Here is a 24,683-nt window from a genome sequence, read left to right as displayed (position 1 = left end):
ATTAGTCCTTTGGAATTGTCTTAGTTCATTGTATTGCTGAAAATAGTTGAATCATTCACAATTGATCATCAATCAAAATTGCTTTTATCTCCTGGTTCTGCTCACTTCATTTTGCATCAGTAAATATAGGTCTTTCTAGGTTTTTTTGAATACATACTTCTTGGCACTTCTTATAGCAATTGTATTCTAATACAGACATGAATCACAACTTATTCAACATTCCCTAATTGATAGACATCCCCTCAGTTTCTAATTCTTTGTTATCACAAAAGAACTGTTTTCACTTATTATTTCTGAGGTTTGTATGACCAGACACAGTCAATAAGCATGGGAATATAGATGGAAATAAATAAATAAATTTTTAAAAAGACCTTCACTATTATCTATCTCTTCTCCTTCCTCCCCATCCCCACAACTTAGGTTCCTTCAATCCTAATAAATACATAATAGTACATACTATAATAATACATATAGTGATGGACAAAATTCATTAGGTGCTTAGTGGTTATATTTTTAGATCCATCTGCCACTGTTTCTGGATTCTTGTACCCTCCTCTTCTTTTTAAAGGAAGAAGCCTATTTTAATCAGACTTTCTCAATTTATTAAATGGAATCTGTAATGCTTTTAACCATTTCCATGTCTTTGCATGCAGTGAACTTCCTTCTCAGCCATTTTAACTTCCTCAAGCCTAAGTCTAAATGCCCCTGCCAACCAATGCCTTTTCTGGTACATTCCTTACCTTCATTCCCCAAATGACTGCCCTCCAGTCTCACATGTTACATTCTCTTTCTTTAGAAATCCCTTTGCATATATTTTGCATTTATCTGTTTGTGTATATACATGTTTTCCCTTAAAAGAATGCAAGCTTTTTAACAGGAGGAATTATTTCATTTTTATATTTGTATCCATAGGGCTTAATACACTGATTGGCACATAAAAAGGCACTTGGTAGATACTCGTTAAATTGAAATCAATCAACTTAGACCACCTACTTCATGTGGCAAGTAGGAGTTAAACACTCTCTAAGTTATATAAGCTAAAATGTTTATAACTCTTTAAAGTTTGCAAAGTACCTTACAAATATTCACTCATTTAATCCTTAAAATAACACTTGGAGATAGGTGTTAATATTATACTCATTTTATAGATGGTGAAAAAAATAAAAGTTAAATGACTTGTTTGGCATCATATAACTAGACAGCAGTCTGAGCCAAATTTTAATTTTTTTCACTCCTTGTCTAATGAACTTTCTATTGCATAACTTAATGGTCTAAAAGATAAGAGAGAAATGTGAATTATATTCTATATAGAGTTTTATGAAAGAAATGGTATTTAATTTGGAGTTAGAAGATAAAGTTTTCATTCTCAATTTTATCTTAGCTGTGTATCCTTGAACAAGTCCCTTATTTTGATCTGTTAAGTAAGATCACAATGGTGTAGAAGATAGAATGCTGGCCTTAAATCCAAGTAAACATAGTTCAAGTCCTGTTTCTATTTCTATGACTCTGGGCATGACTCTATGACTCTCACTTTTCTAAGACTTTTATGTCAGAAAATATATTTACTTGCATTCATAAAGAAAATATTTTATACCAGTCACCACGCAATCCCATGTCTATCCATATCATAAAATGAAGGGGGTTGAGCTCCATAATCTTCAAAGTTCTTCCTATATCTAAATATGATCCTATATGTGAAACTTTGTAATAAATATAAAATATTTTCCAAAAGTTACAGAAAATTATCTGAAGTCCCAGTTTGGAGTAGCCTGTCCTAATTCCATTCCTCATATGTGGACAGCTTTATTTATCTGCAAACTGAAACTTTGTGAGTTTTCAGAATTGTCAGAATATTCCTTTCACCACCACTGCAGTGGCCCAAAATACTTTCAAACTGAGCATTAAGAAGACTCTCCTACAAAAGGAAAAAAAAAATAAAGGTACTCCATTCACTTCCAATTATACTTCATTTAAGCTGCTAAACAAGTCTTCAGCATTTTTAAGTTATGTTGTATACCCCACATAATTCATAGAAGAAGAAGTTCAAGAAAATACTGCAGATCAGAATAGGTAAAATACAGTTATTTTCTTTGGATGGAGGCACTGGGCTGTTAGTCTAGCCTGGAAAATAAATGTCTACTTTGACAGACCCTTAATCTTATCAGCTTTATGTAAAGAGTACAAGGATGGGGTGGGGGAGAGAACTATATGAATTTAAATAAATATATAATATACATTCAACTGCTTAGTATACACAAAAGAAAGATGCTTGTGTCTTACTCAGAGAAATGACACTGCTGAATATTCATGAGAGATATATTTATCCCCCCTGCAGGCACAAAATATTTGTATAAATATGAAATCTGTGCATAATTATATGAAAGCAGACATCCCCCAGAGGTTAAATATGCTAACATAGCAAGAAAGGTCCTGCCCTCCTGTAGATTTTATTAAATTAATGCAAGTGTAAACATTGAAGAGGAGAAGAATTGTTTAGGGTAGTCCAAAGGGGTAAAACTAGAAGCAATGAGACTAAACTAACTAAAGAAAGTTTAGGTTAAAACAATTTTTAACCATATTGTACTCTGCTCCCCAGTGATCCTGTTAGAAATGCTTTCAGCCTTAATTTTAGAGTCTAATGAAATCTATTAAGCTGAAATTACCTTTCTGGGAAAATGGCAAAAGCTCTATTCCTTGGCATGCTGTATGTGATTGGACTTTAAGATTTTTCCTCTCTATGGCATGACTTGAGTGTGAAATGGGAAATAGGAGCATATGTCTGGTTTTTCCCAGGTTTGCTATTGATTGGTGTATGGCCTTGGGCATTTGATTCAGTAATTTCATATTCTTTATCCTAACACTAAAAGTTTAGTTTAGTTCTGCCTTTTAGGTAAATGACTGTTCTATAATGTACTCTCCAAAGTCAGTGAAGGATAAAGAAATTCCTTTCTTCCAACTTTTCTCATTTATGGTTTTCCCAATGCTATTTATCTTTCTCAATTTTAAGATGAGATTTGAAACTAGATCTATGATTTCACTGGGATAGGAAATGCCCAGGTGAGGCATTTCATTCTATCTAAGTTGGCACCATAGTTAGGACTGCCTAGGACACTGAGTACATAAATATTTTTTAAGGGTAGCATAGGCCACCATGGGTCAGTGACAGGACTAAAAATTTAATGTTCATCTATGACAATTTGAAGTATGTAAAGAATTAAATGCCTTTTTACCCATGTGCTTACAAAATGGACAAAGAAAATTCTGCCATGGGAGTCTATGGAATTCATTTGCAAAATATAAGAGGATGACATCTACCTCATAAATCTTGTTTGTCTTCTCCATCCCTCCCTTTTTCCATTTGCTAGACAGTTCTTTTTTCTTATTCTCATGCTCTTTCCTTAATAGATAACTTTCCTACAGTTGCTTCATTCTACTGTATGGTCATAGATGAAACCAACCCTCTTACTGGGGCTCTTTAATGTTTACATTGTTATTCATAAGGCGAAGAAGAAAGGTCCTTGGAAACATCAAGAGTTAGAATATTTCTGTTTAAATTCTCAGTAACAATTTTCTGTCACAATTGACCTTAACAATCGGGGTCTCATTTTCCTCACCTGTAAAATAAAGTGAGTTACACTAAATGACCTCTACAGGATCTTTCTTCTCTAAATATCTCTTTCTATGATGACTAGGCACATACCTATCTTCACTACTAGAGGAAATAACTCCAAAAAAGCACAGATGTACTGACTACTAGAATTACAGTACTCTAAACACCTGAGAGACAAAATTTGATCAATTTCCTTGTTTTTCTGAGGAGAATACTGAGACACACAGAGGTCAAGTTACTTATTTGAGGTCCCACAGTGAGTTAATAGTGAAGGTAGGGATCTGCTAACTTTGTGCTCTCGTTAGTAAAATGCACTCTTTTTCATTGTAGATTGTAGGTCTTTTAGCAATATTTCAGATGAAGAAGAGGCTTCATATTTCATTCTGTCTAACGCCTACCTGAAATATGAAAGTTTATTTCAAATGCTTAAACCAGCTTTTATTGTTTTGTGTTAAACTATGCCACCTTCAAATACAAGCAATATGTCAATCTAACAATTATCCAGTTAAGGATTTACTTAAATTAGAAGATAAAATATTTCTGCAAAGTAACTTATGTCTTTTGTCTGATATAAGAATGTGACTTAAATGGCTTAATTTTTTGTGAGGCTGTGAGAATATTTTAATAGCACCATTGTTCACAGCAATTGAATAAACAGGGATATTTGAGGAAAACTGGAAATTTTTTGAGGTAAAACTGAAGACAGTAACCAAACCTTTTCACAAAACATCCAGTACAGAAGTGAGAGATATAGAATTGAAGGTATTGGTTCATTGGTTTGACCCAATGATACACTTGTAAAGAGCTAATCAGTGAAAATGTCAAGTAACACAATCACTCAACAATTCAGCTAAAAAAAGAGCATTTATAGTAGAGGAGGCAGTATTACTAAATCCAGCATTCCTATTGACAATTATTTGATTATCTCTGATGGAAATGTTGAGAGGCAAGAGCTTAAAGTTAATGAAAATTTATCTAATTCAAAATTATATTTAAAGTCAATAAACCCAGAAAGATTTCTTTCATTTGGACTAAATTTAACCATCTGAATTTTTCATCTTAATCAAACTTTGGAAAGGAAAAACTTACTTTTTAATAGGAAATCTTGTTTTATTATAGAGGTGAAATATGAAGACCTTAGCTACATTATTCCATAAAGAAGTTGGTTCACTGTTTTGATTATATACTTAGCATGGCCTAAAAGTAGAATAATTATTTAATGAAACTATTAGCCAAATTTTTGAAAATTTTTCAGCCAGGGCAATTTCTTGAAGAGTTGATCTCCATAATAGTAACTGGACAGGCACTGTGATGTAATGGTTGGAATCTTGGTCTTGCACTCAGGAAGCCCTGGGTTTTGATATTCATTTCAGTCACATCATAGCTGTCTAAACATGAACAAGCTAATTAATTTCTCTGAGTCACATCTTTCTCATCTATAGAAAGAGGATAATAGCACCTAACCTATGATAAAATATGTAGAGCATTTTGAAAACATTAAAGTGATATTGAATTCCCTCACCATTTGAATACAGATTCCTTGTGCATGGATAATATTTTATTCAAAGTAGTGGTATCCCTGGTACTTAGCACTGTGCCACTGTGCCACAATAAGTAGACACTTAATAAATACTTCGTAACTGTTGTTGTTAGTATTATTATTATTATTATTATTATTATTATTATTACCTGTCAATGTGTCACTTTTCATTACTTGTTTTAAAATTGATTTTCTAAATATTCAAAGAAAGAACTTCCAATTATCTGATAAATGTCTGTGTTTATTCAATGTTCTAACATTTTTCATTCAGGGAAGCAATTCCTGTGGAAAGGGAACCAACTAATCCTATCAAATGCAAACTAATTGCTAGTAAATCAGCCTAGCAGAAGAATCAAAGTACTCTGAGAAAGAGAGGAGGCAAATCAAACCACCACTACTAATGCCATCTAGTCTCAGACTTTGATGGAGACATCTCAAGACCTTGAATCAAAAGCCTTGGCAAAAGCATCGTTTCTAGTCCAACACTCTCAGACATCATCCCTAGCAAGCAAGCCCTGTGGAGATGCAACCTGGCAAAGGATCCTACAGGTGTTACAGTCACAGGTGCTCCTGAACACTAGAAAAGATTGCCAGAAAAGTCCTTGCCATTTTTAAATCATTCAAGAATTGAAACTCATATAATTTTGTCAGCAGAAATAGCATTAAAAAAGAGGCATTGAATGCATGTTTTGCCAATGGATGCTATAAATAATGGGACTTTTTATCTTACTTGCTACTGAAATCCTTCTTGTGTTACTTCCTCCAATAAAATGTGAGCTTAATGAAAGAAGCAACTGTTATTTTTCTTTTTGTATCCTCAGTATTTAGAACAGGGCCTTGAATATAATTTGTACTTAAAACTGTACTTTGAATATAATTTGTACTTAAATTCATTCACTCAGTTCTTACTCTGATATCTCATAATTGCATGGAAGTGATCCTAGTTTTTAACAAGGCTAAATAGCGAACAAATTTTACCAGGTCATGCAAAACTAATTGGACCAATGTATTAATCAACAAACATTTATTTTATTACCTATTATGTGACAGGTGCTGTCCTCTGCTAGGGATACAAAGGCATAAATGAAAATGACCTTCCTATAAAAAACATATACTCAATAGAGAAATGATATGAACAATATCAGTACTTTGATGGACCCAGGTCCTACTGGGTCACTAGAGTTAGCTGTTAAATTTTCAGTGTAGGCATTTGAATCTTGGAAATGCTATATCTCAGGGATTTGAAATATTATTATTTTGCTTATTTTATAGATTTATAGTAATGAAGAAAATGTTAATCATTTAGATTAAACTTTAACATGTGGTGACTATATTTTAGTTTGGAGAGTCACCTGTTAAACTTTAACAGCACAGTCCTGAATTTAAGTGTAAACAAAATATGAATAAAATGAATGCAATATAATTTCGGAGTAGACAATGGAAGCTATCAAAAATACATTTATTGAGTTTTGAAGTAAAATTCAAATTCTAGTTGAACGAAGGATGAAGTGCTTGTAGTCATGACAATTATCTTGTATGAGGGCAAAGAGATGTAAAATGGATTATCTTATGTGAAGAATAGAAAGAAGATCAGTTTGTCAAGATCATAAAATTCATGAAGAGTAAAACATACTTGCAAATATATGTATATACAAACAAAATGACAAAATGAAGATATTTGTGTATATATGTATCCACACATTCATTTTAAATTATTTTCAAAGATTAACTGTTACTCTTTTGCATTGCCCCCACCTATGATAATAGTTGGTAGAAGGCACACATGTGTCATGTCATTATTTTGAAACATAAGAAGTTTAACTTTGTTTACTTCCTTATTGTTGCTCATTCATCTTTTTTTTAATGTGTCTCTTCACTACTGTGTTTATACTTTAGAGTTATTCATTAACTCTGGTATTTTCCATCATGAATACTTGAAAGTATTTCCATTCAATGAAAGGTACATATCCCTACCTGTTGCATTCAACTCAAATTTTCTGGGTAATTTATTATTGGATATAAGTCCTTATCCTTGCCTTCTGAAATATCATATTTTTGAATTTTCCACACCTTTTTCATGGTGGCTGCTAAATCATGTATAATCCTGACTGATTCTGCTCAGTAATTGAATTCTTTTTTTCTAGCTGATTGAAATAATATTTTACCTAGAAGCTTTGGTTTTGGGGCTGTGATATTCCTGGGAATTTTTATTTGAGAGTTTCCTTAAGGAGGCAATTATTAGATTATTTCTATTTCTATCTCATCCTATAGCTCTAAGAGAGCCAGCTAATTACTTTTAAGATTTCTTGAAGTATGCTATCTACATTATTTTTGATTATGCTATTCAGAGAGTTCAATGATTCCTACTTTTCCCCCTTATTTCTTTACAGAGTTAGCTTTTTTCCTATCTTTTCAGGTAGAAAATCTTTTTGATTTTGTTTATTTTATTTTTGTTTTTTTTTACTAGAGCATAACTTACATTATATTCTATTTTTCCAAACGTTAGATTTTGTTTTAATATTAATATTTGTTTAATGGATCATTTGGAATGTAATTGTTCCATTTGACTTTTCAGGTAATTTTTTGCTTAGGCAAAATTTTGTAACTCTGGTACTCTTTCTAATTCTTTCTTTTATAACTCTCTTGTTTTTTCAATTATTTTTCTGAAGTGCTGTCTTTCCATTTATCAAAAAAAATGAAACTCTTTGTTATTTTTGCTTCATCTCTTCCAGGAATTCTGGTTGTTTGTGCTCATGCCATATTTTCCCATGAGTCAAGGCTTGAAGATGTCTTGGAATCAATCTTTTCTACATTTATGTCTTAAAGTTTTTTAGTACCATTATAAGAATTCATTTTTAGTTGGCAATATTTCCAGTTTATTCCTTCACTTCAGACATTATTAGATCTAGGCTCTCTTGCACTTCTGGAGGAAAGGTCTTGACTGTTCCTATTACTGTTTTCTTGGGGTACTGAGTGGTGTGTTATTCTAGGATTTCAACCTGCAAGCTCTCAAGACTCCTCAGATGGTCTAATTTGGAACAAAGCTTGTTTTTTTGCTCATTTACTTATTTGGTTCTAGTCGTTCCTTTCCAGGTTAAGTTAAGCATGAGAAATGAAAAGTTGCTTTGCCCTAAGGTCTGAATTATACCTCTATTGATCGTTCTCCTGGAGGACTCTGAATTTCCTTTTTTCTGAGTATACCTTGGACCCCTCTATTTTGGAATGCAACTGCCTGAACAGGACTCTTTCTCAGCCTGTTATGGATCTGCAACCTAGGACTGAAAAGTGGGAGACAAGGCAATGAGTTGGAAAATATCCTCAACATTTATGCCATATTAGAATGAGGATGTTCAAATATTTACTTTTTGCCCTGCTCTTTCCCTGAATGCCTGCTTGTTCTCCATAGTATCTTTCTAGTATGACAGTACCCAGGGTCTATAGATGCCTCTGACTGTCTCTCTATGATGAGTTATGCTGCCCCTCACTACAGCTTTTCTTGATTTCTTCTTCAGGATTTTGTTTGGTGTATTTTCCAGATCTTTTAGGAGATTTTGAAGGGGCATTCACTGCAAGGCTTCAAATCATTCCACCATCTTGGTCCTTCTTTGAAGGGAGTAATATAGGATTAAACCAGAAACTTACTTTGGAATCAGGCTGTTAAGGATTTCAAATGCTGCACAGTAGAGAATGAATTTCATTCAAGAATTAATAATTGCAATTTTAGGGAATGACTTGATTATACCTGCATTATTAAAAAATCATTTTGACCAAAATTGGATAGGAGAGGGAAGGGATTTGAAGGTAGGAGGTCACTTAGGAGTTAATTGTAAAAGTTTAGGTGAGAGGTGATTAAAAAATGAAAATTCTCAAAAGAACCTTTGGAGGTAGGTACTCTTTTTTTATATCCATTTTACAGAAAACTATAGCTTATCCTGGATGACAAAAATTGTTTGAAGTCATATTTGAGCTTAGATGTTCCTGGCTACAGAATGAATATTTTACTTACTTAGCCTCTTCCTTGTCTAGATGATAAAATAAAATGGTGACTTAATGAGTAGATAAGAAAGAGATGGATATATGACCTCTGTGAAACTACAGTTTAAGATATTAGCCATTATTTTTTTATGCTTCAGCTCAAAAGGGTCAGGATTATCAGTTCACCTTATGACTAAAGATCTTTTCAGTATAGGGATGGACTATATGTTTGTTGTTTCAGGATAATCCTAGCTAAATCTGAAGAAACTCATCAAAACAACAAATTTGGTCAATGGATGAAATAATTATTTTGACTACGCTAACCAGTAAGTGAATCCCTAGAAATAACTTAAAGTTTTATAATTTTCAAATAATTCCAGATTTTAGGATTTTCTTTCAGCATCTTGCTATTTGTAGATTCTTGCCCCCTTCAACTATCTAATATTCATTTTCAGCAAGTGCTTCTTATTGATTGAAAATCAATTTCCTAATTGTAAAATGAGAACTTAGAATAAATTATTTCTTTGATTCTTTGAGTATGAGTGGGTCCTGAACTCCTTACACCTGTGTTTAAATTCCTGGTCTCATACTACTTAGTAATCTTGAAAAAGACTTTTGATTTCCCTGTGCCTTAATTTTCTTATCTATAAAATAGGGATAGTCAATCTCATAAAGTATTGAGAAAAATCTAATTGGCATGATTAAAAATCTCAATTCATCAAACAATAAGTCGTGGGAGCATAGTCATTCAGTTTCCTGCAAAAATGGCTTCATTAAACTGTGATTTAACATTATAGTCTCAGTTTTTATCAAGAGCTTGACACTGCAGGCACTGAATAAAATCTATATCCTTTATGAAGTTGTAGTTAGTCATTAGTAACTGCTAATGTTCTTTATATTCAGATCTGTGAGATGAATTTCTTCATGACTTCTTTACTTTCCAGCTCTAAAATTTTATGAGCCCGTGTCTCTTCCTTCCATTTCAACCTTACCCTTCTCATTTGAAGATGACTCAAAAGTCTTTAACTTGTTTCTAAGTATCCTCTTAACCTTTCTGTATTTGATGTGTATGTGTATGTGTGTTGGTCATATCTTTCATTTTATTGGTATAAAGAGATCTTAATGAAAAAAATTTAACTAACCAAATATACAAGTGTCTCTTCAATTTATATACTCAAAATTAAATTAATTCCTTAGTCACTAAGCTAGTGTTAATCAGAGACCAAACTTGAATCTCTACTTTTTGATTTTTTAAGTTTTTTCTAACTATTTGTCACCCCATTTAAGGTTTTGTTGACAAAGATACTGGAGTGGTTTGCCATTTCCTTCTTCAGTTCATTTTACACATGAGGAAACAGCATCAAAGAGGGGTAAGTGACATGACTAGGGACATTCAGTCAGCATGTGTCTGAGACTAGATTTGAACTCATCAAGATGAGTCTTCCTGAATGATTATGTGCACTCTATCTAATGCACCACCTAGTTGGGTTCTATTGACTGCTTCTGAAATCTCTTTCCCCATTATTCTCTGAGTCAACCTTCTTATTGTTACATCCTGTATGTTAAGAAAGCTTCCATTTCCTGCCTCCCATAGGAGTGGTACTTGTCTGACAGGGGTATGCTGGACTCAACTTTAACAAAATTTCTAGAATCCAATATTAAATTTTCAGCATGAGCATTACACATCAGAAGTTGGAAATCACTATAAATTAAGGTTTGATTTTCTTGATAATCTAGACATGTTAACAGTAAAGACCTAATTTCTTTAAAAAAAAAGTTTTTGTGCAAACAGCATATTTGGTTAAATATTTTCCACCACACTCCTTTATTGCTCGATAAACATTGATTGAGCTCAGCAAGTGTATATTAGAAGGTTCAGGAAATGAAGACATGATAACTGTATGTTAACAACAATAATGATAATGACAATGATAATAAAAATTTACTTAATATTTAAAAAGTGCTTTCTATTCATTATTGCATTTGAGGCTCACAACAATTGTGTCAGATGTTACTTTTTGAAACCCTGAATTTTTGTTGAAATTGTTAAAGAGTTAGGTCAAAAGGTTCCTGGATGGGATGTGAGACAGTCAGTGATTACACTTTTGTCTGATCACTGGGATTGTCCTTCATGTCCTCATAGGAATAATCTACTAGATTTATCTTCCTGATACTCTGAACAATTTATCTAAGGAATACTGATCCCAACAGTTGTATATTTGAAATGAAGCCCTGAGGAGAAGAAGCTGAATATAACAGATGTTTATCCAGTCCTTGAGTCATTAGTGGCACTTCATTATTGCTCTTTAGCAACCAGAGAATTTCTGGTATTCTCTGAAGGTTATAACAGGGAGGAGAGAAATTTAATCCATTTCCTTTCACATAGCTACCTTGTATATTAGAATAGCTCCATAGCTCCCTTTAAGTCATTGTAAGTCTCCTTAATTTCCTATGAGAATAAGTATGACTTTTTCCATTTTGATGAGTAATATGAGATGCAGTTTTACAGCTAGTAAATTCTAGAACAACAATCTTACCATTTTGATTTATATTTTAGTTTTTTAAAAATAATAAGTTAAGGCAACCTGTGTGACATTTTCATCATTTTCAACATTCTTGGAATTAAAGAAAGGGAAGGCTTAGTAGAGAGTATCTTTGTAAAGCCTTATAGGTGCAGTAAATATATTTACCTATAAGTATGTGAAAATATATTTTGACAGAAAAATTTATGATTTCATTTTAAATTCAGGAAAGTTATTAGAAGGAAGAATTGAAAACATGAAAGATTTTAGTCTTAAAGAAAGGATTTTTATGACTTTATCAGAAGGTGCCTATTTGTGAAAAGTTTGAAAAGTTGTGTATTTTTTAAAGTATTCCCTGAATTTAAAGTCCCAATGGAATGAGTTCATTTTGATTTAGTAATTGTGTTGCATCAAAATCTGCTTCTACATTCAAAGGGGGTGTCTTATTGTAGAAGAAATTCTTTTTAGATAGCTCAAAGTGCCTAGCCTTTGGGAAGAATTTTTCACTTATTCTCCTGTACATAGAATTCTCAAAATTCTCCAGGTGGTCCATCACTCTAAACACCTCTTCAAGGCATGAGTAGAATCATCAGAAAAAGCACTGTAATCAAGACATTGCCTCAGACTGAGAAATATAGGTTTTGGGAAATTGAGGGACAATGGATATTTTTGATATGTATTCTTTTAACAGAAAAGCCAGAGAGGGAAGGGGATGCAAAATCCAGACCAAGAAGAAGAAAGATGAAGTTTGGATTCTGTCCATTTAGAGAGAAATCTAATAGTAAATTGAGCCTCCATACTATAGAGAAATATAAAACATGTACCCCTCTTCTCCCTCACTGCTTTCTGGGGAGTTTCCCCAATTTTTCTTTTTTCACTAAGCTAACTTGCATTTCTACTTCTTTTCTGCAAGTAAAGATACCTCAAATTTTTGTTATATCTTTTCTTCCTTTTTACTGAGTGGGGAAAACCTCTAAGAAGTTTTACTGGTGAGCAAGAGAAAATAAGGATAACAGATAACCATGTGTTGGAAAATATAACCTCTAAGGCTCCATCCACAGGAGAGAATTCTTGTCTCTGAAGTTACTATGGTAACTATTTTCTTTACTACACTATTCATTATGACTTGATTATTTCTTACATTCTTTAAATAATTGAATTACACAGTTGATTTTATGGAAATTTTGTTGTCACTTGTTCCAGCTGTTGCTGCTTGATCTACATGTCAAGATTGCTAATTATGGCTTGGGAATTTGGATTATGGGGCTATACAATATCATACAATATGGAAAGTCTTGTCTTTGTCGATCTGAATTCAGAGATCTAAGGGATGCTTAAAATATTACAATGATGTGTGAAACCTCAAAAGTGGAAATTTATTTAGAGGAGCTTTGATATTTTTTTAGATAGAATTAAACTTCTTTAGCTTCTAAATGTACAGTGAGAAAGTGAAGGGTAAATGAGTTATGTCTTTGTGTTTGTGTGTGTGTGGGGGGGGTATTTGTAGAGGTTAGTGTAAGTGAAAATTTTTTTTTTGGTTGTCCTTCTCTCTCAAAGATGACCAAAATAATATCACTATGCTGGGATCAAGGTACAGTGTGTCTGACTCTGACGATAAGACTGATATAAACTTAGAAGGTTTGGCCACAGATCAGGCACAAATGATCCATATGAACATATGAGAAAAAAAAAACTTTCCTTCTCCATACGGGTTCCTCAAGCTTCAAACTAGTATGACTGGTAGTGGGTCCATTATAAAATCTTAGAATATCACAATAGTATTATAGATTCAATGCCTAGCACAGTGCTGCAATAGACCCAAGGATCTTGTGAAATCCAGGAATGTACAGAGAAATCCCTTAATTATATACAGTAACACTATATTGCAATATGTACTTAATGGACTAGCACTATCTCTGACGTCTATGATGTAGGAAAGAGAAGTAGGCATCTGTATACTAGTTTGATTAGCTCAGGAATTGACTCTGAAAAAATCAATGGGTTCATCAAGGTACTTTGACAAGTATAGCTGTTTATATGTAGAAAATTCAAGTTCAGTTCAGTGAATTAGATCTTGTGCTATGCAGTATATAGTGCAACAGGCCTGGAGTGATGAAGATCAAATCTAACCTCAGACAAATAATAGCTATGTAACCCTGAGCAAGTCATTCTACCTTCTTTTTTTCCAACAGTAAAATGGGGATTAAAATAGAACCTAACCTGCTAAAGTTGTTGCACAGATTAAATGAGATATATGTTCAGTACTTAGCAGAGTACCTAGTTTAATATAGCAAGCATTTAACAAATACTTATTCATAGCCCTATTTCTACTTTTCCCTTATGCACAAGGCATTGAGCTAGGGTGAAGTAAAGAAATCAAATTTTGTTTTCCACAAACTTTATGTTTCAGCGAATTATCTTGATGCATGGAAGAAACATACATTTCTCTCAGTCAAATAAGAAGAGTGAATTCTTATAAGGTGCCAGCAGCTAATTAATAGACTTCAATATATGAGGAATCTATCCGAACTGGAAATCAGGTGCTTGTTAAGTAGATTTGGTCTCCTTGAAGAATGACTTCCCAACTTAAAGATGTTTACTTTTTGAAGCAAAATTTGAATTTGAATTTAATTTCTCCATTTACCACTTATTGTGTCACCTTGAGAATGTCACTTAGTCTATATGTGCCATGGTTTCCTAATATACAAAATGAGTGGTTTGGAAGAGATGACCTTTAATATCCATTTCAACTCTAAAATTTTAATCATAGGGATAAGAAGATCCTCTTGGACTAGAAGAGGAAAATGGGAAACCATTGTGGCTCTTGAATCAAAACTCTCAGTCACAAAAAAGTAGAAAAGTTTGCACTAATCAAGAATGGAAGCCCAGAAATAGTAAAAGAAAAAGTCATGATCTGGTCCACAAAACTAACAAATAAACAAATCCTGAATTTTGTCTATCATTGTTGCTATGGACTACATTAAATGTGTAGGTTCAGGCAAGAGAGTCAACTTCTTATTGAAGAAAATGGCTTTCTTCTAATTGGCAGTTGAGGAGAACTAGAGATTTTCAAAAGTTCCTGGGGGTGATAGGACCTGCAAGACCAGAGAAGTGGTTGTTATAACTTTTTAGAGGTTCTAGTATGTAAGAGAATTTTGACCCTAGGGCAGAGATATCTATCTATCTATCATCTATCTATCTATCTATCTATCTATCTATCTATCTATCTATCTATCTATCTATCATCCATCAATCTATATACATACATAAAATCCTTGTTTGGTTAACTCATTGGTGAAAATTCCAATTTGTTTCAGTTCCACTAGTGTGCTTTAGGAAAATTGATGGGATTTTTACTGAAACTTCATGCTTCAGCTTGATTTGGTGAACTCACTATGTATGGATCACATCGTATATATTATTCTCTCTTTTGTGTCTTAACTTGGCTTGAACCTTGACAACAAAAGATAACATGTTTCATTTGCTCAGTATTGTAAATGGTATTAGAGAATCATGTGGGTCTTTATAATAGAACAAAAGCTGTTGAAAAAAACATATGTCTTATCAGTCGGCTTTCCAAACAACAAGTAAAACACAAAACTTTGAATTGTGATCTCAATAGGCAAAAGAGAGGCTTAGTTCTTTTCTAAGCAGCCATTATGAGTGTGGTATTTTTGAAGCTCAGAATAGCAGATATAAGAATACTTCATAATAGCAATAACATTTTACCCAATAAAAACACTTAGAGACAACAGTTCTGTTCATACAGGAAGCTTATTTTTATATATTAGCTGAAATTCATATAGATATAGCCTCAAGAACAAAATAAATGAAAATAGAGTAAATCATCAAACTCTTTCTGAGTCAGTTGGTCCTTTCCACTAATATCAAGATCCTTGTAAACTAGACAAACATCATACACCAGAGGGCCCCTACCATTATTTCTTTAAGATAGCAAGACTAATATGGTCACCAGTTTGATTCCTGAGCCTAAAGGACAATCTATTCCAATGTTTTTTGATACTAGAGACTGATGTGGACTGTAGAGAGAACTTGGAGTCATAAGTCCTGGGTTCCAGGTAAGACTCCAAAAACAACTAATGACAAAGGCAGGTGTCAGATTACACTTTCCTCCATTTCTGCATAATTAAACTTGAGATAATAATAATAATAATAATAATAATAATAATAATATCTACATTAAAGAAGTGTTGGAAGTAAAGCATTATGTAAACCATATGAGGGAATAGAAATGATTCATCATAATTGTTAAAGAAACAGCTCAATAGAGTATTGGGAAAAAAAATGGACTTATTACAAAGAGTCATTTAGTCTATCAATAAACATTTTATTAAGTCCCTACTCTATATTAGACACAGCACAATATACATGCATTTGTCTCTGTTGTGGCCAGGAATTCTGAAGAGCTTTCCCTCCCATACTGATGAGAAGACAAACTAGTCCATCATTTGCTTCACTAGCTTTTAATTGACCTTAAAAGGTCAAAGTATCTCACTGCATCTGGCTCATTACCAATTGTCCTCATCTGTGTCTTACCCTTGAACTCTAAATGACTCTAGAGGAAACATTGAATCTAATGACTTCACAGCCTGTCTGCCTCACTAAGTCCAATTCACTTACAGAAGACATCACCCTCCAGATTTCATAGGTCCTTTTGGAGATTGAAAGAGGAAAAAATAACATTTTGGAAAATAAGGTAAGAAACAACATCAACAAAGGTAAGTACACTAGCAATAACAGTTGTCTCTATCTTTGACTCTTCTTAGTTATATGAAATTAGACAAGTTATTTATCATTTAAACACAATAGAAAATCCCCCGAGATTTATATAATAAGTTATATATAGATTTTAATCTGTTTTGAGTTTTGGGGGAATTTCCTATGTTGAGGAAATCATAATCTTTCAAATATATATAGACATAGCAGCAGCTGTAATAGCAGTTGTCATGTTGATGGTGGTTGTAGTAGTGTTGCTGGTGGTGCCTGGTAGAGTCAATTCTAAAATAATGTTTCTTGAGTTATTATCATTATCATTTTTATTAATTATTATTAATGCTTACTATATAGAAGACACTTAATAAATGCTTTTGGACTCACTTTTGCTTAATTGTACTTATTAACATTTATGTCCAAAACACAGTAGGAGTTTAATGAATGCTCCTTTTTCTTTTTTTCTTCCTATGATAGAAAAAAGGAAGTTAAACAGCATGGGTTAAGTTACAGAGAAATAGCCATAGTATTAGACCCTACAGGAAATGATCCATTGAATTTTCTGGGGTCAAAATAGCAAAAAAAAAAAAAAATACTTCTAATTGAAGGGAAAGAGCCTTAATCAGAATATATTTCAGCAGCATGGTGAGATGTTGTCCAATTTGAAATCAATAGAGAAGACACTATAACTCATCCTTGGTCCAATTAAGAATGAAAAACTCACTGTGCTTTGAAAAAGTAACAAAAAAATCCCAAACCTTGAATCATTCAATTTCTTCTGAAAAATTCCATGATCATTATCATTATATTACAGAGTAACACCATAATTGGCTAAAAGGAAATACATTAGCAAATCCATATGTATGTGGCAGCATTGGATGATCAACTGACTACAGAAGACTGAGGGGGGGGGGGAATTTATTCAGGGTTTGATCAGTTCCAGACATTGAATTCTTGGATCATTGATTCTGCTCTTCTCATCTCCACATGTTTTTCTGAGTAGCCCAGGCTGATCATTCCAAATGTTCACTCTGACATGCAGGCTAATACTGCTATTACAGCAGGAGCAAGTTCATTAATAACATCTGGCACAGCAGGATCTTTAGTAACAGGCTCATCAGCACCTAATTCTTCTCATGTCAATTCTTCTGGTTCTTCCTTTTTTGCAGAATGATGCAGATATCAAAACTCAAAATTTTGCTAATTGTCCAGTTAAATCACTGATAAAAAGAAAGAATTTCCCTCCAAAATCAGTATAACCACTATTTTAAAAATGCACAAACAACACACAAGTTTAAGCTATATTATTAACATATTCTTAATAGCTTTATTATGTTTAGAGAGTCAAAATATTAATTCAAGTCATTATTTGTAGCTTTCATCAATTTTTGGAGGAATATATGACAATGTGGAAAATTTAAAGATTAATCTTAGTCAGCTAGTTTGAGCTGGTTCTAATATACCTCTGTCCAATATCCTGATCAGAAATTAGAAAGTGAATTGAGTTCATAAATCTTTGGTCAAAGGAGCACAAGCTCTAGCAGTTTCTACAAAGTTAAAAAGGGTTTTAGGGGCGGCTAGGTGGTGTAGTGGATAAAGCGCCGGCCCTGGAGTCAGGAATACCTGGGTTCAAATCCGGTCTCAGACATTTAATAATTACCTAGCTGTGTGGCCTTTGGCAAGCCACTTAAACCCGCTTACCTTGCAAAAAAAAGTTAAAAGAGTTTTGCATTAGTGTAGACCTTATGATATGCTGGTATTCAAATACCAACCACACTATATTAGGAAAGACTCATCACTCAGCAACTGGCTACTGGGTAGCGTTTATTTTGTCCCGAGAATCTTAATAAAATCTGCTAAATTATAGAAGAATATGATCTGATTTTGTGCAGAAACCATCCCCCCCCCAATGGAATTACTAATCTCTTTTTATTAATCAATTTATTTTTTATTCATCCATATGCCTATGTATATTTTTAAGTTACAAAATTTCCTTCCACCCTCCCCCTCCCCTTGGTGGTAAACAGTCAGTTAGCATTGTACATACATATTTTTAATAAATGTTTATGTTCAGGATTCATCATTTTTTGTAAAAGGAAAATAGAATTAAGGAAAAGAGATACATAAGAGATAATTTTTAGAAAGTGTTCAGATTCTGAAGGGTTTTTTTTGGTTTCTGTTTGGTTTTATTTTGTTTTTCTTCCTCTGGATGGGGTTAACATTGTCCAAAGTTGGTCTAATATAGTTGTCCTAGCTCTCTGAACTGCTGGGAGGAGCTGTTTCCTTTCAGGTTGATCAACCCCATGTTGTGAATATATGTGTGTATGTGTGTGTGTGTGTGTGTGTGTGTGTGTGTGTGTGTGTGTATTTATATATAAATATATTTCTCTTGGAACAAGAGAACTCCCTTTCATCATCAGATCCTGTAAGTGATTCCATGCTTCTATTGAGTCCTACCATTTATGGTTTCTTATAGAACAATAATATTCCCTAGTATTCATATACCAAAACTTGCTTAGCATTTCCTGATTGATGGACATCCCCTCAATTTCTAGTTCTTTGTCATTACTAAAAGAGTTTCTATGAATATTTTGGTACATGTGGGGCTTTTCTCATTTTTTATGATTTCTTCTGGATATATGTCTGGAATTTGAATGGGAATGAAAATTTGTATCGCTGTTTAGGCATAGTTCTATATGTTCTCCAGAATGGTTGGAGCCCATTCAGAACACCACCAACAGTACATCAATGTCCCAATCCTCTGACAACCCCTCCAACATTGATCATTTTCCTTTTTTATCATCTTGGCCAGTCTAAGAGTTGTGGGGTGATACCTCATTGTTGTTTTAGTTTACTTTTCTTTAATCAATAGTGATTTGGAGTATTTTTTCATTTTTATTTAAGGCAATTGGATTTAGTGAGTTGTCCAAGGTCACACAAACACCTAGGCAATTATTAAGTGTCTGAGGTCACATTTGAACTCAGGTCCTCCTGACTCCAGGATCAGTGCTCTATCTACTGTGCCACCTAACTGCCCTCCCTTGCTATCACTTGACTTTTGGTTGCTCCAGATGAATTTTGTTACTATTTTTTCTAGCTGGGTGAAATTACTTATCTCTAAAAAGTATTGAGATAAGCATCAAAGAGTCCCAGAATGCAATAAATATTCAGCATGTGCCTGCATAGCTTCTGTATATAAAAGAATTAGGCTTAATAGTTGTTAGGCGATTCATCACCTAGACTTTATATTGGCCATTGATTACACATTCATGATGAATTTAATTGGGTTAAAAAAATAGAGTAATGGATCACTGGATTGGGATAGTTTCAAAACATGCTGCAATAAATGATTACAGCTATCTACTGTTTGACAAACCCAAAGACATAATCTTTGGCGATAGGTACTCATAATTTGACAAAAATTGTTGGGAAAACTGGAAAATAATTTGGCAAAAACTAGGCACAGACCCATATCTTAGACCCTATACCAAAATAAGGTCAAAATGGGAAGAGGATTTAGACATAAAAGGTGGCATCATAGAAAAATAAATAGACCAAGAAATACTCTATTAGATCTATGGAAAGGGAATATATTTATGACTAATCAAGAATTAGAGTACATTTTAAAATGCAAAATGCATGTTTTGACCAAATTGAATTTAAAATGTTTTTGTATTAATAAAATCAATGCTGTCAAAATTAGAAAGAAAGCAGAAAGCTTCATGTTAACCCCATCCAGAGGAAGAAAAACAAAACAAAACAAAACAGAAACCTATAAACCCTTTTTATTTGTTACTGCAAAATACAACCATCCTGACTTAATATGGTTCAGCTACACAACTGAATGCTACTTCTGGAAACTGAAACTGCTCCTTTAACATCTGTTCACATTGGATCCCTCTTTTTTAACATAAGTCAAGGTTGGGAGAAACATTGAAGGGAAAGAGAGACAATAAAAAGGGGGAAAGGTAAGAGAGAGGATGGGTCAATGAAAGAAAGGGTAAGATTTAGTGAAAGGAAGACAGAAACAGTGGTAAAAAAGAGAGACACAGAAATAGAGAGAAAGAGAAGGAAAGAGAGACAGAGACAGAGACACAAAAGAGATAGAGAGACAATCAGAGACAGAGACAGAGAGACAGGGAAAGAAATAGACAGAGAGAGAAAAGAGGGATGACAGACAGAGACATAGAGAGACAAAGAATGGTAGATAGACAGACCAAGGTAGAGAGACAAAGAGAGAAGCAGAAACAGAGGTAGAGAAGCCATGGTCATAGATTTAAATATGGAAGAAACCTGAGAAATCTTTACAAATGAGAAAGCTGGGTCCTAAAAACAGTTACATGATCTCTCCAAGATTAGAAAGGTGGTAAGTAATACAAAAAGAGGGTTGAAACTCAGGTCATCTTACCCTCACATAATTTTCTAAATGACCTCTGTGTCTATAAGAATAGATAAATAGAATGGAAAGAGCATATTCTCTGGAAATTGAGAATTTATGTTCAAATTTTATCTATGAGGATTACAAGTTTGTAGCCTTGGGTGAGTCACTCAGTCTCAGTTGTATCTGTAAAATGAGATGCTTTGACTAGATGGGTTGAGGGGCTTCTTATAGAACTAGTTTTATGAACTATGATTTTAGTGTTGATTAGGAAAGGTGAAAGAAATTGAACAAATTCAGTTGTACCATCCCATGTAGAATATTAGTACATGAATTATATAAGAGGTAAGAACAAGTGCTTTTGCAAGATAAATTTTTATAACAACTTTACTCAGTATTGTGCACGATAAATGTTTGCAAAGATAAAGTTCTTGCTTATCAATGTCATTGAGAAAGGGAAAGGAGCAGAAATTGAATATAATGAGTAATCAACAATAGTTTAGATTGGTGAAATATAATAAAAAAATTCAAAATCCATTTAGAACCTCCTAATGGCAAGGCATTATGATACCAGTAAGAAATGTGATGGCAAATATGAAAAGCATCATTTCCATTTTACATTAGCATTCTGCTAAGGGAATAATAGTCCTCAGTTTTGCCAGGTATGCAAATCTTGGTTATAATCCTATCTCCTTTGACCTAAAAATTCATTTCATATTCCAAACACACTAATCATTTAACATAAAAGGTGCAATCTTGTATTATAATGATTGTAGTTGAATACTTGAAATGTTACTTTCTGGCTGCTTGCAGTATTCTCTCCTTTATGACTTGGGAGAGCTCTAGAATTTGGCTATAATATTCCTGGGACTTTCCATTTTGAAATCTCTTTCAGGAGATGATTGGTAGATTCTTTCCATTTCTATTTTCTCTTCCGGTTCTAGGATTTCAGGAAAATTTTCATGGATAATTTCATGAAAGGTAAATCTTTTTCATTATGGCTTTTAGCTAGTATAATAATTTTCAAAATCACCTCTCTGGTATCTATTTTCCAGGTCAGTTATTTTTCAGTGAGATCTTTCATGTTGTTTTCTATTCATTTTCATTATTTTGGTTTTACTTTATTGTTTATTGATTTCTTTTTAATTTATTTTTATTAAAGATATTATTTGAGTTCTACAATTTTCCCCCCAATCTTGCTTCCCTCCCCCCACAGCCCCCAAGGAAAGCACTCAATCAGTCTTTACTTTGTTTCCATGTTGTACCTTGATCCAAATTGGGTGTGATGAGAGAGAAATCATATCCTTAAAGAAGACAAGAGATGTCTAAGAGGTACCAAGATCAGAAAATAAGATATATGTTTTTTTCTAAATTAAAGGGAATAGTCCTTGCACTTTGTTCAAACTCCACAGCTCCTTATCCGGATACAGATGGCACTCTCCTTTGCAGACAGCCCAAAATTGTTCCTGAGTGTTGCACTGATGGAATGAAGGAGTCCTTCAAGGTTGAACATCACTCCCATGTTGCTGTTAGGGTATACAGTGTTTTTCTGGTTCTGGTCATCTCACTCAGCATCAGTTCATGCAAATCCCTCCAGGCTTCCCTGAAATCCCATCCCTCCTGGTTTCTAATAGAACAATAGTGTTGCATGACATACATATACCACAGTTTCTTAAGCCATTCCCCAATTGAAGGACATTTACTTGATTTCCAATACTTTGCCACCACAAACAGGGCTGCTATAAATATTTTTGTTCAAGTAATGTTTTTACCCTTTTTCATCATCTCTTCAGGGTATAGACACAGTAGTGGTATTGCTGGGTCAAAGGGTATGCACATTTTTGTTGCCTTTTGGGCATAGTTCCAAATCGCTCTCCAGAAGGGCTGGATGAGTTCACAGCTCCACCAACAGTGTAGTAGTGTCCCAGATTTCCCACAACCCTTCCAACAATGATCATTATCCTCCCTGGTCATATTGGCCAATCTGAGAGGTGTGAGGTGGTACCTCAGAGAAGCTTTAATTTGCATTTCTCTAATAATTAATGATTTAGAGCATTTTTTCACATGGCTACGGATTGCTTTGATCTCCTCATCTGTATTGCCTTTGGATATCCTTTGACCATTTGTCAATTGGGGAATGGCTTTTTGCTTTAAAAATATGACTCAGTTCTCTGTATATTTTAGAAATGGTGCTTTGTCAGAATCATTAGTTGTAAAGATTGTTTCCCAATTTACTACATTTCTTTTGATCTTGGTTACATTGGTTTTATCTGTGCAAAAGCTTTTTAATTTAATGTAATTGAAATCATCTAATTGGTTTTTGGTGATGTTCTCCAACTCTTCCTTAGTCCTAAACTGCTCCCCTTTCAATAGACCTGACAGGTAGACTAGTCCTTGAACTTCTAATTTGCTTATAGTATTGTTTTTTATGTCTATGTCCTGTAACCATTTGGATCTTATCTTGGTAAAGTGTGTGAGGTGTTGGTCTAATCTAAGTTTCTTCCATACTAACTTCCAATTATCCAAGCAATTTTTATCAAGGAGGGAGGTTTTATCCCAATGGCGGGACTCTTTGGGTTTATCAAACAGCAGATTACTATAACCATCTCCTGCTTTTACACCTAGTCTATTCCATTAGTCCACCACTCTGTTTCTTAGGCAATACCAAAGAGTTTTCATGACTGATGCTTTATAATATAATTTTAGATTGGGTAGGGCTAAGACACCTTCTTTTGCACTTTTTCCATTAAGCTCCTGGAAATTCTTGACTTTTTATTTCTCCATATGAATTTACTTTCAATTTTTTTTCTAACATGTTAAAGTAGTGTTTCGGGAATTTGATTAGTAGGGCACTAAACAGATAATTTAGTTTTGGTAGAATTGTCATTTTTATTATATTAGCTCTACCTATCCGTGAGCAGTTCATATTTGCTGAGTTATTTAAATCTGATTTAATTTGTGTGAGAAGTGTTTTGTAATTGGTTTCAAAAAGATTCTGAGTCTTTCTTGGCAAATGGACTCCCAAATATTTTATATTGTCTGAGGTTACTTTGAATGGGATTTCTCTTTCTAGCTCTTCCTGCTGTTTCTTGCTAGACATATAAAGAAAAGTTGAGGATTTATGAGGGATTATTTTATAACCTGCAACTTTGCTAAAATTGCTAATTGTTTCCAGTAGTTTTTTGGATGAATTCTTGGGATTCTCTAGGTAGACCATCATGTCATCTTCAAAGAATGAGAGTTTTGTCTCTTCCTTCCCAATTCTAATTCCTTCAATTTCTTTTTGTTCTCTTAATTGCTGATGCTAACATTTCTAATACAATATTGAATAGTAGTGGTGATAATGGTCACCCTTGTTTCCTGCCTGATCTTATTGGGAATGCCTCTAGCCACTCCCCAATGAATATAATGCTTGTTGATGCTTTCAAGTAGATACTGCTAATTATTTTAAGGAACAGTCCATTTATTCCAAAAGTCTCTAGTGTTTTTAATAGGAATGGATGCTGTATTTTGTCAAAAGCTTTTTCAGCATCTATTGATATGATCATATGGATTCTCATAGGTTTGTTGTTGATAAAATTGTGTATACTAACAGTTTTCCCAATACTGCACCAACCCTGCATTCCTGGAATAAATCCTACTTGATCATAATGTATTATCCTAGTGATAACTTGTTGTAATCATTTTGCTAAGACTTTATTTAGGATTTTTGCATCTATATTCATCAGGGAAATAGGTCTATAATTTTCTTTCTCTGTTTTAACTCTTCCTGGTTTAGGTAGCAGTACCATATTGGTTTCATAGGAAGAGTTAGGCAGAGTTCCATCTTTCCCTATTTTTCCAAAGAGTTTATATAGGATTGGAACCAATTGTTCCTTAAATTTTTAGTAGAATTCACTTGTGAATCCATCAGACCCTGGAGATTAT

The sequence above is a fragment of the Macrotis lagotis genome, chromosome 4 (assembly GCF_037893015.1).
Source record: "Macrotis lagotis isolate mMagLag1 chromosome 4, bilby.v1.9.chrom.fasta, whole genome shotgun sequence".
Lineage (NCBI taxonomy): Eukaryota > Metazoa > Chordata > Mammalia > Peramelemorphia > Peramelidae > Macrotis > Macrotis lagotis.
This window is presented reverse-complemented; position numbering follows the sequence as displayed.